Source organism: Erinaceus europaeus, chromosome 1 (genome assembly GCF_950295315.1).
Source record: "Erinaceus europaeus chromosome 1, mEriEur2.1, whole genome shotgun sequence".
NCBI lineage: Eukaryota > Metazoa > Chordata > Mammalia > Eulipotyphla > Erinaceidae > Erinaceus > Erinaceus europaeus.
Window position 1 is genome coordinate 76,536,541 of NC_080162.1, and position 14,426 is coordinate 76,550,966.

Genomic DNA, 14,426 nt, shown 5'->3' on the forward strand with positions numbered 1-14,426 from the left:
ATATTAATACCAACAAATCTAACTTGAATTGTGAGTTTGGAGTACTTTTGAGATGGAGTAAACTCAGGTGTATTTACTACTGTGTTGTATGATCTTTATTATTTTGTGGTGCATAATTTAGCTTTTTTTCTACTTCTATACATCATATTAGTGTTTTTACAACCTCCAGATCCAGAGAATTACTGTAACAACATGAGTTTGGAAATTAACATGTGCTATACAGACATTATTCATTAGTTCTTTAATGTCATACAGTCTGCTTACTCTCTTAGAGTTGCTATTTTGCGCAGTTCCTACTTACTGTCATTACTGGAGAAGTTGGCATGTCACTTTGAAGGTGTACGAGTTAGTTTCAGAAGTTCCTAAATGTTCACTAGTTTGCTGTGACTAGTTCCTAAACTGCACTTTTAACTTCAAATTCTTGGGCAAAGACTGGATGTTGACTACAGCTTTAGTTTTCTGCGTATCCTTCCTTGCACTGCACTTATGTCCCAGTTCGTCTGTCTCTTATAAATGTTGCATACTATCTTTGCTAAGCCTCACTCTGATTATAAATTATTTGAACAGCATTCTCTAAGTATTGTAATGCAAATGAACCTGTTACACCAGGACAGAGAACTTCAAAAAGTCACAGAGAAGTGAGGTTCTGAATTATATTGCTATGTGACAACATTGTTTAATTTTTTTCTCAACAATTCTACCACTATCAAAACAGTAATTAAAATTCTTCAGCTCTTACTTTTGTCAGCTGGATAACTGTTTGAAGAGGACATTGGTTTCTTCAGTGTCACAGTCAGATTTCTTGTGGCAGAGGCATTCTTAAAATGAACTTTACATTTTTTAAGTGTTTACTTAATTCAACCGAGTAAACTATTTAGTGAGAATTTTAAAGTTTCTGTTTTGATAGGTGCAATGTTCAGCCTATTTGGGGAACTCTTGGAACTAAAGGATATAGTGTTAATATTGAATTTTAATTTTATTCCTTAATTGAGCAGAGAGTTTTTACTGTACCCTAGAAGAGTGTTCATAGGTTGAATAGGGAGAATAAAACGTAAATATGAAATGTGGGGTTTGGAGAAAAAATTTGCATACTAGACATACTGTTAATACTAAAGTTGGTTGATTAAAAGTACCATTAGGACTACACAGTTCAGGAGAGAAGTTGCTTGTTACTGAGGTGATAACCAAAATATCATTAAGGTAAGCACTGAGGAAATCATAGTATTTTTTTTAATATGTATTTAATTAATTTATTCCCTTTTGTTGCCCTTGTTGTTTTATTGTTGTAGTTACTGTCCTTGTTGTTGGATAGGACAGAGAGAAATGCAGAGAGGAGGGGAAGACAGAGAGGGGGAGAGAAAGATAGACAACTGCAGACATGCTTCATCGCTTGTGAAGCGACACCCCTGCAGGTGGGGAGCCAGGGCTCGAACTGGGATCCTTACGCTGGTCCTTGTGCTTTGCGCCACCTGCGCTTAACCCACTGCGCTACAGCCCGACTCCCATCATAGTATTTTCTAAGACTATAAGAGCATTCTTTTTTCTTTTCTCTTTTTTTTTTAAAAAATGTTTTATTATCTTTATTTATTGGTTAGAGATAATCAGAAATTGAGAGGGAAGTTGGTGATAGAGAGGGAGAGAGACAGAGAAACACCTGAAACCCTGCTTCACCACTTATGAAGCTTTCCCTCTACAGGTGAGGACTGGGGGCTTGAACCTGGGTCCTTGAGTATTGTAACACATGCACTCAACCAGGTGTACCACCACTGGCCCTTTTTTTTTTTTTTTTTAAGATTTTTATTTATTAGAAAGCTAGGAGGAGAGAGGGAAATAAAACTAGACATCACTCTGGTACATGTGCTGCCAGGGATTGAACTAAGAACCTCATGCTTGAGAGTGCAATGCTATATCTACTGTGCCACCTCCAGGACCATGTAAGAACTTTCTTAGAAACTTTGCTACTATAAAAAGAAGAGCGCTCTTAAATTGGCTTAAGAAAGGACCCAACCAGGGGTTGGGCAGTAGTGCACTGGGTTAAGCACACATGGCTCAAAGTGTAAGCATCCAGGTTCGAGCCCCCAGCACCCCACCTGAAGGGGGTCACTTAACAAGCGGTAAAGCCAGTCTGCAGGTGTCTATCTTTCTCTCCTCTCTCAATTTCTCTCTGTCCTATCCAACAGCAATAACAGTAATAACAACAAGGACAACAGAATGGGGAAAATGGCCTCCAGGAGCAGTGGATTCATAGTGCAGGCACCAAGCCCCAGTGATAACACTGGAGGCAAAAAAGGACCCAACCAAAGATTTTTTTTCGTACCAAGTAGTCATGTTGGACTGAAGGTAAACATTGCAATAAGATCAAACTGGAGATGAAGATAATGACTTTTACATTTCATCTTTTTTTCATTGGGGCCACACCTAAATAATTCCACCACTCCCAGCATACTTTCCCCTTCCTCCCCTTCTGGATCTTCATTGGGCTTCACCACTCCAAGGTAACTTTTCAGAGAGAAAAACACCACAGCACCAAAGTTTCCCCTAATGTGAGGATGGAGCTCCAACCTGGGCCTTGAACATCACAAAGCAGGTATACTTTTCAGATGAACCATCTTGCCACCCCTAGATTTCATTTTTGGAACACTAAGAACTTTTGAGCTATATTACATACAATTGAATGAATTTGGGCAGGGGTAGATAGCATAATGGTTATGCAAACAGACTCTCATGCCTGAGGCTCCAAAGTCTCAGGTTCAATCCAGAGCTGAGCAGTACTCCGGTAAAAAAAATAAAAACAAAAAACAAACAAACAAAAAAAACAATTGAATGAATTCAATTCATATTGGCTGTATCAGTTGTCTCCAGACTGATGAAATGTGGAAAATGTTAGGATTGAAAATAATTTTAAATACACCCCATATCAACAACTGTACTGTAAATCATCAGCTCCTCAATAAAATAATTAAAAAAATTTATTCTAATCAAAAGCATTATTGTTGAGGGAAGTACAGAGAAGTGGTTAAAAGTGTGTTTGGCTGGGTGGGGGAGATGGTATAATGGTTATGCAACGAGATTCTCATGCCTGAGGTTCCAAAGTCTCAAGTTCAATTCCCTGCACCACCATAAGCCAAAGTTGAGCAGTACTCTGGTGAGAGGGGGGAAAAGGCTTTTTAAAAAATTTAAATATTTTTATTTTATTATTAGATCGAGACAGAAATTGAGAGGGGAGGGGAGGGGGGGTTAGGAGAAGAGAGAGAGAGAGAGAAAGAGAGACATCTGCAGTCCTTATCATCACTGTGAAGCTTGCCCCTTGCAGATGGGGTCCAGAGGCTTGAACCTAGGACCTTGTGCACTGTAATGTGTGCACTTAACCAGGTGCACCACCACCTGGCCCTGTATTTTTCACTTTACACACGTTTTTTGATTACCTGATGTCTGCAACAATAAGCAATAAGGTAAGGGACAAAACTGTCTTATTGAGGATGTTAGAATATATATATATATGAAGAATTTGGATTTATTGTATGTAGAAGAGCTTGGTAGGTGAATAGAAAGCTTCACTTTGGGGCAGGAGTACATAGCACAATGGTTATGCAAAGAGACTCTCATGCCTGAGGCTAAAAAGTCCCAGGTTTAATCCCCTGCACTACCATAAGCAGTGTCTGGCTAAAAAATAAAAAATAAAAGAAAGCTTCACTTTTAATTAGAACCTAGTGCCTTAAATCAGACTTTGTCATATGTGTAGCATCATAGTATTAATATCTGCTGATTTTTTTTGTGTGCCCAAGCATTGTTACTACCTTACCAAATCTTAAGAGTAATTGCTTCTGGGAGTCGGGCTGTAGCGCAGCGGGTTAAGCGCAGGTGGCGCAAAACACAAGGACCGGCATAAGGATCCTGGTTCGAACCCCGGCTCCCCACCTGCAGGGGAGTCGCTTCACAGGTGGTGAAGCAGGTCTGCAGGTGTCTGTCTTTCCCCCTCTCTGTCTTCCCCCCCTCTCTCCGTTTCTCTCTGTCCTGTCCAACAATGACGACAATAATAACTACAACAATAAAACAAGGGCAACAAAAGGGAATAAATAAATAAAATAAAAATATTAAAAAAAAAAAAGAGTAATTGCTTCTTTGCACATAACACTATCACCACCAAACACCTACAGTTTTTATAGCTGGAGTTCTGAAGTAAATACAATATGTATTTTCTTTTGGTTATGTTACATTTGTTTACAGTAGTTAAGACAGGTGCAAAGAAAAGGCATTGAAAAGGTTGTGTGTTTAGGCTTTGACAGATTGTGTAACCTAAAGTAATTTAGCTTCATTGATAAGCTTGAATTTTCTCACCTGTAAAATCAGAATAAAAATAACGTGGGTTCTAAGGATTCAATTAGAAGGTAACAAGCATGATACTTGATTCACGAATACTTAGATTTGTTGTTTCATGTGGGTTTTCTATTACAAGATTTAGTTAAAATGTTTTTTGCCTATTTTCAGTGTCCCTTCAGATTGATAGGAAACCAGCTCTATTCCCTTAACTAATTCTTAGTCATGGTAGAAGGGTGCATGTGGAGAATGTAGCAGCCTTTAGAACTCAAACCTGTTGCTGTGTGGCAAGCTGTTAATGTGGAGGGACCTTGGATTATTACTTATCCTGCTGGAAGAACTGGGGGATGGGCCATTTTGAGGGTGACAGATGTGCCCTCCGCTGCCGGCGGCTCGTGCTGCTCAGTCCCTCTGCTCCCAGCACCAGGTGCAACCATTGTTCTGGCTGGTCTCTCTTCATCCGGCCTCGTCTGTTACTCTGCTCTTTCTAGCTCATTGTTTCTGTGGAAAATTAGCATTAAAAACCCATCTGAAACCCCCGTGTCCCTCAACTGCAGGTGACTGTTATTGGCCCCAGCTGCCACCCTTGCGCTTGATTACTTCCATATGGGTCTGTGCAAAGAAGTAGTAGCCACTTATTGATTTCCACCATAACCCCCACCTCTATTACTCAAACTATAATACCCTGAAATCTATTAGACCCCCAATAGGCTGGATAGTTCAGTTGGCACTACAACTGTGATGAACGTTTTACAAGCAAAACTAATTACACCCTCTTTTTTTACCATCACCAGCTCCTACCTAAATACTAAGTGTAAAATAGCCAGAGTATCACCAGTAGAATAGTAAATCTTTTAAATGTCTGAAGATGAATCTGTTTCTGAGTAGTTAAGCTTTTAGACTTTGGATGGGCTTTTATGGAAACTCTTAGTCACTGTTTTAAATATTTCATACCACACCCATAACATTCAAGCAAATCATGGCTCAATGGGCCCCTAGGGTGGAGGTGAGGGTGGGGGACTAAAAAATTTCAGCCATTTGCTTTTCGGTTTATTAAATTTAATGGAGGTAGACAATATGTTAAAAGGGGGATCTAATTTAAAATAATGCATTTTATGGGAAGACCACTTGCAGCTGCAATTAGTTAACTTTTAATTTTGTATTATTTTGTAATTTTTCCTTTATATTTGCACAAATAGTTGTTTGTTAGAGTAAATACCACAAATAGGCTGTTAGTATTCTAGATTTCTTCCTTAGTGTCCTATTTTGGTTATTGGTGAAAATCAATATTCTTATTTCAAACAGTTTAAGTAGTTTTTTTTTTTTTTAAATTCTAAAAGGCATAATGATTATGTAAAAGACCTTCATGCCTAAGGCTCCAAAGTTCTAAGTTCAACTTCTGGAAGTACCACCATAAGCTGAAGCTAGTTAAAAAAAAAAGTCCTAAACTGAAATGTCTCAGACCTTGACAAAGCCACTCTCCCTATCAGTGAAGGATGTCTGGTCCTATTAGCCTTACAAGTAAACTGTTCAGAAAACTAAGGTTAATCATGACTAAAAATTATTGATTGCTGAGCATTTAACTGTGTTTGATAGCCTTAAAGTTAAATTAGGAGTTAGCAACATTTCAAATTAAGTTACTTAATATTTATGCCTCATTTTCCTTTTGTTTGTAATATGACCCAGTCCTTGAATTTGTGTAATACTGCTTCTTCTTCTTCTTGCTAACTTTTCCATTCTTCTTTTCAAAAAAAAAAAAATTGAGAAGGAGAGGGAGAGGGAGATAAGCAGATGCACCAAACCACCACTCCACCATGCATGGAGCACTCCTTCTGCTAGGGTTTGAACCCAGTGCTGTACACACATTAAAGGGTACTCCACTGGGCCAGCTATCTCTTAGCTCTTAATTCTGACCTTTAAAGTAACAGTTTTAGCTGTGTGATATTTTAATTGTAATTCTGAAATTAATGTCACTTCTTTAGGGGAAAGGCTCTCTCTCTCTCTCTCTCTCCTCCCCCTCCTCCCTTCTCTCTCCCCCCCCCTCTCTCTTTCTCTCTCTCTCTTTCTCTCTCTCTCCCCCCTTCTGAAATTTGGAGTTTTAAAAGGCCCTAGAATTTGAAGAGCCCTTGACAGCTATTTGTTTTGTTATCACTGGGCCTTCACTGTTCTGGGCAAACTTTTTCAAATAGAAAAGAATAAACACTGTAACACCAAAGCTTGCTTTGTGAGCCTCGTGGTAAAGTGATAGGTATGACTACATTTAGAATGGGGGTGGAGAGGTGTTTTTGAAGAGTATTTTATTTGCTCCTTAAAGAGAGGTCAGGAGAGGGGGCCGGGCAGTAGCATGGCGGGTTAAGTGCACAAGGTGCAAAGTGCAAGGGCCTACATTAAGAATCGAACCCCTGGCTCCCCACCTGCAGGGGGGGGGGTGACTTCACAAACAGTGAAGCTGGTCTACAGCTGTCATCTTTCTCTCCCCCACTCTCTTTTCCCCTCCCCTCTCGATTTCTCTCTGTCCTATTCCAACAATGACGATAGCAATAACAACAAAAACAAGGGGGAAAAAAAGCCTCCAGGCTCCGCTTCCCCAGAGCCCTTCCCCACTAGGGAAAGAGGGAGACAGGCTGGGAGTATGGATCGACCTGTCAACGCCCATGTTCATGGGGTAGCAATTACAGAAGTCAGACCTTCCACCTTCTGCATCCCACAATGACCTTGGGTCCATACTCCCAGAGGGTTAAAGAATAGGAAAGCTATCAGGGGAGGGGATGGGATACAGAGTTCTGGTGATGGGAATTGTGTGGAGTTGTACCCCTCTTATCCTATGGTTTTTGTCAGTATTTCTTTTTATAAATAAAATAATAGGAAAGCTACCAGGGGAGGGGATGGGATACAGAGTTCTGGTGGTGGGAATTGTGTGAAGTTGTGCCCCTCATATCCTATGGTTTAGTCAATGTTTCCTTTTTATAAATAAAAAATTTTTTTAAAAAAAGCCTCCAGGAGCAGTGGATTCTTAGTGCAAGCACTGAGCCTCAGCAGTAACCCTGGAGGCAAAACAAACAAACAAAAAAAGAGGTCAGGAGAGGGGATAGTTGAGATTTGACTTCAAGGTCAGAATGCTTTCCTTTCAAGTTTGGAGCTAATGAAAGTTGGGACTGGTTATCAGCACAGTAATACTACAGGTAAGATTTCTATAAGATGTGTGCATGTGCTTTTTAAATAAGATTTTATTAATTAGAGAGTGAGAGAGAGAACTGGACATCACTGTAGTATATGTGCTGCCAGGGATTGAACTGGGAACCTTATACTAGAGAGTTCCAACATTTTTTCCACTGTACCACCTCCTGGACCACTGCATGTGTTTTTAATTTTCCTTTTTGGTGTTCACGAGGAATGAGAACTTCCTTTAGTGGTATCTCTGAAGAGAAATACAATTCTTTTTAAATTCTATCAAGTGGGTCAGGGAGATAGCACCACTGGTAGCGAGCGCAACAGGCTTTCATACCTCAGGCCCCAAAACACTAGGTTCAGTTCTTGGCATCACCATAAGTTAGAGCTGAGCAGTGCGTTGATTAAAAATAATAATAAAATAAGGCACCAATAGGTGGCTTACCTTGAATGCACAGATTACTGTGTAGAAGGACCCAGGTTCAAGCCCCAGCCTATCAGCCTATCACATGAAACGCTGGAGGGGGGGGAGGTTTCATTAGTGGTGGAGTGTTGGGTGCTATGGTAGCTATTCTTCTGTTTGTTTCCTTTTTTACATCCTAGTTAAAAGGAAAAGAATAAATTGGCTACAGAGAGTAGTAGTGTTATACAAATACTGAGCTCCAGTGCTAACCCTGGTAGCAAGAATCAATCTTTAAAAAAACAAATCTTTTCAAGTCCCTGGCTCCCCACCTGCAGGGGAGTCCCTTCACAGGCAGTGAAGCAGGTCTGCAGGTGTCTGTCTTTCTCTCCCCCTCTCTGTCTTCCCCTCTTCTCTCCCTTTCTTTTTGTCCTATCCAAGAATGATGACATCAACAACAATAAATACAACAATAAAAAATATTTAAAAGGATAAATTCTATCATAAAAGACAAATAGTATAAAGAGTTTTCAGACTTATTCATCCTACTTTCTTCCTCCAAAGTTTTGTGTATGCCTGCATACATGCATGTATGTGAGAGAGAGAGAGAGAGAGCGAACATGCCAATCAAAGCATTACTCAAGACCTCAAGCTTGGAAATCTGCCATTCTACCTACTTCACTACATCCCAGGGCACTCCTGCCCCCCCCCCCCCCACACACCCTCTTTTAAAATTTACTTCATTATAGGAAGAGGAACAGCAGACCAGAATATCACAGTGGCATAAGCAGTGTCTGGGGATTAAACTCCTTACCTTAGACTTGTTTGTCCTGTGCCACTGTGCCATGTCCCCAACTGATATTCATCCCATTTTATTTTTTATTTTTGCCTCCAGGTTTATCTCTGGGACTCAGTGCCTGCACTACAAATCCACTGCTCTTGGAGGCCATTTTCCCCATTTTGTTTCCCTTGTTATTATTGTTGTTGTTACTGTTATTGTTGGTATTACTGTTGTTGTTGAATGCAACAGAGAGAAATTGAGAGAGGAGGGGAAGACAGAGAGGGAGAGAGAAAAATAGACACCAGCAGACCTGCTTCACTGCCTGTGAAGCGACCCCCCTGCAGGTGGGGTGCCGGGGGCTTGAACTGGAATCCTTACACCTGTCCTTGTGCTTTGCACCATGTGCGCTTAACCTACTGCACTACCACCCAGCCCCCTATTCATCCCTTTTAAGTTGTCATGTCCCTTTTTTTTTTTTTTGGCCTCCAGGGTTATTGCCGGGGCTTGGTGCCTAAACCATGAATCTACTGCTCCTGGAGGCTATTTTTTTCCCCTTTTGTTGCCTTGGTTGTTTTATTGTTGTGGTAGTTATTATTATTGTTTTATTGCTGTCGTTGTTGGATAGGACAGAGAGAAATGGAGAGAGGAGGGGAAGATAGAGAAGGGGAGAGAAAGACACCTGCAGACCTGCTTCACCGCCTGTGAAGCGACTCCACTGTAGGTGGGGAGCCGGGGGCTCGAACCCAGATCCTTAAGCTGGTCCTTGTGTTTTGCACCACGTGCATTTAACCCGCTGCCCTACCGCCCAACTCCTCATATGCCATTTCTGAGGCTAATGCCATGGTGAGAATGATATTCTTTTTGATGGAAACGACATCTCAGATAATACTTCTGTTGCCTTAAGTAGAAAAGTATGACAAATAGTCACATGTGCTTTAGTTGTTCAAATAATATTTGTGATTGAGATTCTTCAAAAGCACTGGGTCTGGGGTAAGCTAGATGAGGTAGGTAGGAAAAATAGACTCTCATCTCCAGGGTCAGCCCTGCCTTTAAAATTTCAGACAGGAGTCGGGCAGTAGTAGCTCAGCGGGTTAAGTGCAGGTGGTGCAAAGCTCAAGGACCAGTGTAAGGATCCTGGTTCGAGTGCCAGCTCCCCACCTGCAGGGGGGTCACTTCACAGTGAAGCAGGTCTTCAGGTGTCTGTCTTTCTCTCCCCCTCTCTGTCTTCCCCTCCTCTTTTCATTTTGCTCTGTCCTGTCCAACAACAACGGCATCAGTAACTACAACAATAAAACAACAAGGGTAACAAGGGAATAAATAAAAATTTTTTTAAAAATTCAGAGAATACAACATACTTCACTCCAGTCTGAATCCTGCTCTTCAGTAGTATACATAGTAGTAGGTTTAATTTAATTATCTAGAAATGTTCTTTCCCATCTTTATTTTGGTATGTTCAGGAGGATAGGTTGGATTTTCCTAACTGGCTGTTGAATTTAATCTTGAGAGGAAGAAGAGTACGTTCAAGCTGTCCTCAGGCCTATGCTCATGCACCCCCTCCACCTGTGGGGGAAAGCTTCAGAAGGGGTAAAGCAGGACTGCAGGTGTCTCTTTCTTTTTCACTCCCTCTTTTCTCCTCCACCCCTTTCAATATCTGTCTCTATCAAAAACAAAGCAAAACCAAAAAGAGAAGAAAAGAAAAAAGCCACTGCGAGCGGTGATACATCTGCAGATACCAAATCCTAGTGAAAACAGACAAAAATTGCCCTCACTGTTTTCATACACTTATTTAAATACTTATTAAGTGCTCACTGTGTGCTAGGCATTGTTTTGGGCATTGATGATTGTTTTGGGCATTGATCTGTGAGTAAAGCAAAGACTGCTCTCATGGATAGTAAGTCCTACTGGGAGAGAAAAGTAATAAAGATTACTAATAACGAATATGCTTGGGTAGTCTAAAATGTGTTATGTATATTTAAAATGTTTTCTATATGTTATTAAAAAAAACCTGAAGAGTTCTAAGGAAAAGGGGACAGGTTTAAGAAGTAGCAGATTGGATTGGGGAGGTGGCTTGTTGATAAGAGTACCTGCTTTGCATGTGTGAGACCTGGATTTGTTCCTATTTACCACAGGAGAGCAACAAAGATAAAGCCAGTTGAAACTGCCTAGATGGTGGAGCAGTACATAGCATTCTCCTCCCACTCACTCTCCTTCATAAAGAAAATGAAATAGGAGGGAATCAGGCGGTAACTCAGTGGCTTAAGCGCAGGTGGCACATAGCGCAAGGGCTGGTGTATGGATCCTGAGGGTTCGAGCCCCCGGCTCCCCACCTGCAGGAGCTTCACAAGCGGTGAGTCAGGTCTGCAGGTGTCTTTCTCTCCCCCTCTCTATTTTCCCCTCCTCTCTCTATTTCTCTCTGTCCTGTCCAACAACGATGACATCAATAACAACAATGATAGTAATTACAACAGTAAAACAACAAGGGCAACAAAAGGGAATAAATAAATAAATATTTTTTAAAAATCTAAAAAAGGAAAATGAAATAGGAAATTGCACTGGAGAGATGGGTCTTGAGTATATCTTATAGTCTTAACTTTGTCTGTAATGTTATATTCATCTTTTTTTTTTTTTTTTAGCATGGGCAGAAAGTCACAAATTACTAACTAAAATATTTGGACTAATATTAAAGAAGTATAGGTTTCCCCCTTTCTGTGTGTCTATCTGAAAAGCCTGACCTGAAGTGGTGAAGCCCCAGGGACAACCAAAAAATAAAGAGAAAGAACAGGTCTTTGTGAGGCGGTGTGACCGTGTATGTTGTTTGGGTTGTTTTGTTTTTTCTTTTATTGTTGTGTTTTTTCTTTTATTGTTGTTAGATAGGACAGAGAGAAATGGAGAGAGGAGGGGAAGATAGAGGGGGGGGGGAGAAAGACACCTACAGACCTGCTTCACCACCTGTGAAGGGACGCCCCTGCAGGTGGGTTTGGGGGTTTTTTTAAAAGAATTTTTTTTCCCTTTTGTTGCCCTTTTTTTTATTGTTGTAGTTATTGTTATTGTTGTCATTATTGTTGGATAGGACAGAGAGAAACGGAGACAGGAGGGGAAGACAGAGAGGGGAGAGAAAAGGATAGACACCTGCAGACCTGCTTCACCGCCTGTGAAGCGACTCCCCTGCAGGTGGGGAGCTGGGGCCTCGAACCAGGATCCTTATGCTGGTCCTTGCATTTTGCTCCACCTGCGCTTAACCTGCTGCACTACCACCCGACTCCCTTTTGTTTTGTTTTTTAAGTAAATGTACTACCGAAGTGAGCACATATAATTTTTTTAAAGATTTTGTTTATATATATATATATTTATTTATTCCTTTTTGTTGCCCTTTTTTATTGTTGTCATCGTTTCTGGATAGGACAGAGAGAAATGGAGAGAGGAGGGGAAGACAAGGGGAGAGAAAGACATCTGCAAACATGCTTCACCTCTTGTGAAGCGACTCCCCTGCAGGTGGGGAGCCAGGAGCTTGAACTGGGATCCTTAGGCCGGTCCTTGCGCTTTGTGCCATGTGCGCTGAACCCGCTACGCTACCGTCCGACTCCCAAGATTTTGTTTATTAATGAGAAAGATAGTAGGAGAGAGAACCAGTTGTATCACCCTGGTACATGTGCTCCTGGGACTTGAACTCAGGACCTCATGCTTGAGAGTCCAATGCTTTATCCACTGCGCCACCTCCAGGACCACTGATTTTTTAAATTATTATTAAATCAGAGCATTGCTCAAATGTGGCTTATGATAATACCAGGGATTGAACTTGGCACCTTGGGGCCTCAAGCATGAAAGTCTGCTATCTCCCCAGCAAAGATATATATGAATCATTCATACTTCTCTAGGATGTATAGATAGCTCACTTGGAAGGGTATGTGCTTTGCCATGCTTACAACATGAGTTCAAGTTCTGATCCTACATGGGTGTGTACTGGTGCCTCTTGACTCTTTTTATCTGAAATAAAAAGAGTGAAAAATCAGTCTGGGAGCAGTGAAATTGCACATGCAGGAGACCGAGGAGCTGGGGTTATGAGGGTGGGTGAAGCACTTTATCAGAAACAATCTTTCCTTCCCTCCTTCCCTCCTTCCCTCCTTCCTTCCTTCCTTCCTTCCTTCCTTCCTTCCTTCCTTCCTTCCTTCCTTTTTTAAAGATTTTACTTATGAGAAAGACAGGAGGAGAGAAAGAACCAGACATCACTCTGCTGCATGTGCTGCCGGGAACACAGGACCTCATACTTTAGAATCCAATGCTTTATCAACTATGCCATCTTCTGGACCACTATCATTTCTATTCAATTGAGCATCTAGATATAAATAATAAAAGATTAAAAATAACTTTTATATCAGTAAGATGTAAGAATCAAAGGCCATGAAATTTGCAGGAGGATCCAAAGTGGAATGAAACTGTTGCTGCGCTTTTGTCAACCTACATAGAGAAGTAAACTGTGAGCTGGGAAGACAGCATATTGGTTCTGTGAAAGACTTTAATGCCTGAGATGCCGGAGTCCCAGGTTCAATCCCCAGCACCACCAAAAGCCAGAGCTAGGCAGTTCTCATTCTCTCTGTCTCTCTTTCTCTCATTAAAATAAAACATTTTTTAAAAAGAAGTAAATTGTAACAAGGGAAATAACCAAAAGTTGAGTTTATTTGGGAATAGCAAAGAAATTACAGTGTGAAAACACAGACTGTAGTAAGCCACAGGTGTGTCTTTTGAGTATTTGGGGTGGCTTGTATTTTTAGGCAGAGTGCCAAGAGGGAAAAGTACAGCCAGAGTCCAAGCAGACATTCACTAGGTTGAGTCTGGGGAGAGATTCTTGATTCATTGGTTAGGTGAGAACTTTGGTTCTTCTATAAATCTGCAGTCTTCTCAGTTAAGTTTTGTTTTTCTGAGGGGCCACATGTATGAGATTCCTTCATATCCTTAGGTCCCAATTAGATTGAAATCCTTTCACACATTTTTTTCTATTTCTTTATTTGTGATTAATAGTGGGTTATGTGGTCCAGGAGGTGGCACAGTGGTTAAAGCACTAGACTGTCAAGCATGAGGTCCTGAGTTCAGTCCCCAGCAGCACATGTACCAGACTAATGTCTGGTTCTTTCTCTCTCTCCTATCTTTCTCATTAATAAATAAAATCTTTTAAAAAATAGTGGCTTATATTTTAAGATTACGATATGTAGTTCCACATCATACCCACCATCAAAGTTCTATGCTTTTACACCTTTTACCTAAACACAAAAGAAAGACCTTGGACTATTACCTTGTTTTAACCACCTAGTTAGAAAATACATATCTAGTAGAGACTTTTTTCCTGACATAGTGAATCAGGAAATGACCCATGAATTAAGTTTACCTGGAAAAAGAGTCCCAGTTGCAAGTCAGGATGTGGCCAGTGGGTATAGAATTAGGCTTTTATGTGTGAGATCCCTTCCACCACATATGCCAAAGTGATATACTCTAGTTCTCCCTTTCTTGTTAATAAATACATACTTCATTTAACAAAAGAGGTCCAGTATATATGAAGTTAAAAAAGGAAGATAATAAGATGGAGAAGTAGTTCAATGACTATGTTATACAATATATGTATTCTGTATTGTGTTTCAGAAAGTAGACTTTAGTCCTGTAGAAAATAGAATTAAGAGGGAGTTGGGTGGTAGCGCAGTGGGTTAAGCGCAGGTGACGCCAAGCACAAGGACCCGAGTAAGTATCCCAGTTCAAGCCCCCGACTCCCCA

The 14,426-nt window shown here is 40.8% G+C and overlaps 2 protein-coding genes across 4 annotated transcripts in view; one reads left to right on the forward strand and one right to left on the reverse strand.

The window, feature by feature from the left end:
- The window catches only part of CDK5RAP1 (CDK5 regulatory subunit associated protein 1), a 221,811-nt gene that overhangs the window by 191,860 nt on the left and 15,525 nt on the right, over positions 1–14,426 (reverse strand). The window lies entirely within an intron of this gene.
- The window catches only part of CBFA2T2 (CBFA2/RUNX1 partner transcriptional co-repressor 2), a 97,974-nt gene that overhangs the window by 27,979 nt on the left and 55,569 nt on the right, over positions 1–14,426 (forward strand). The window lies entirely within an intron of this gene.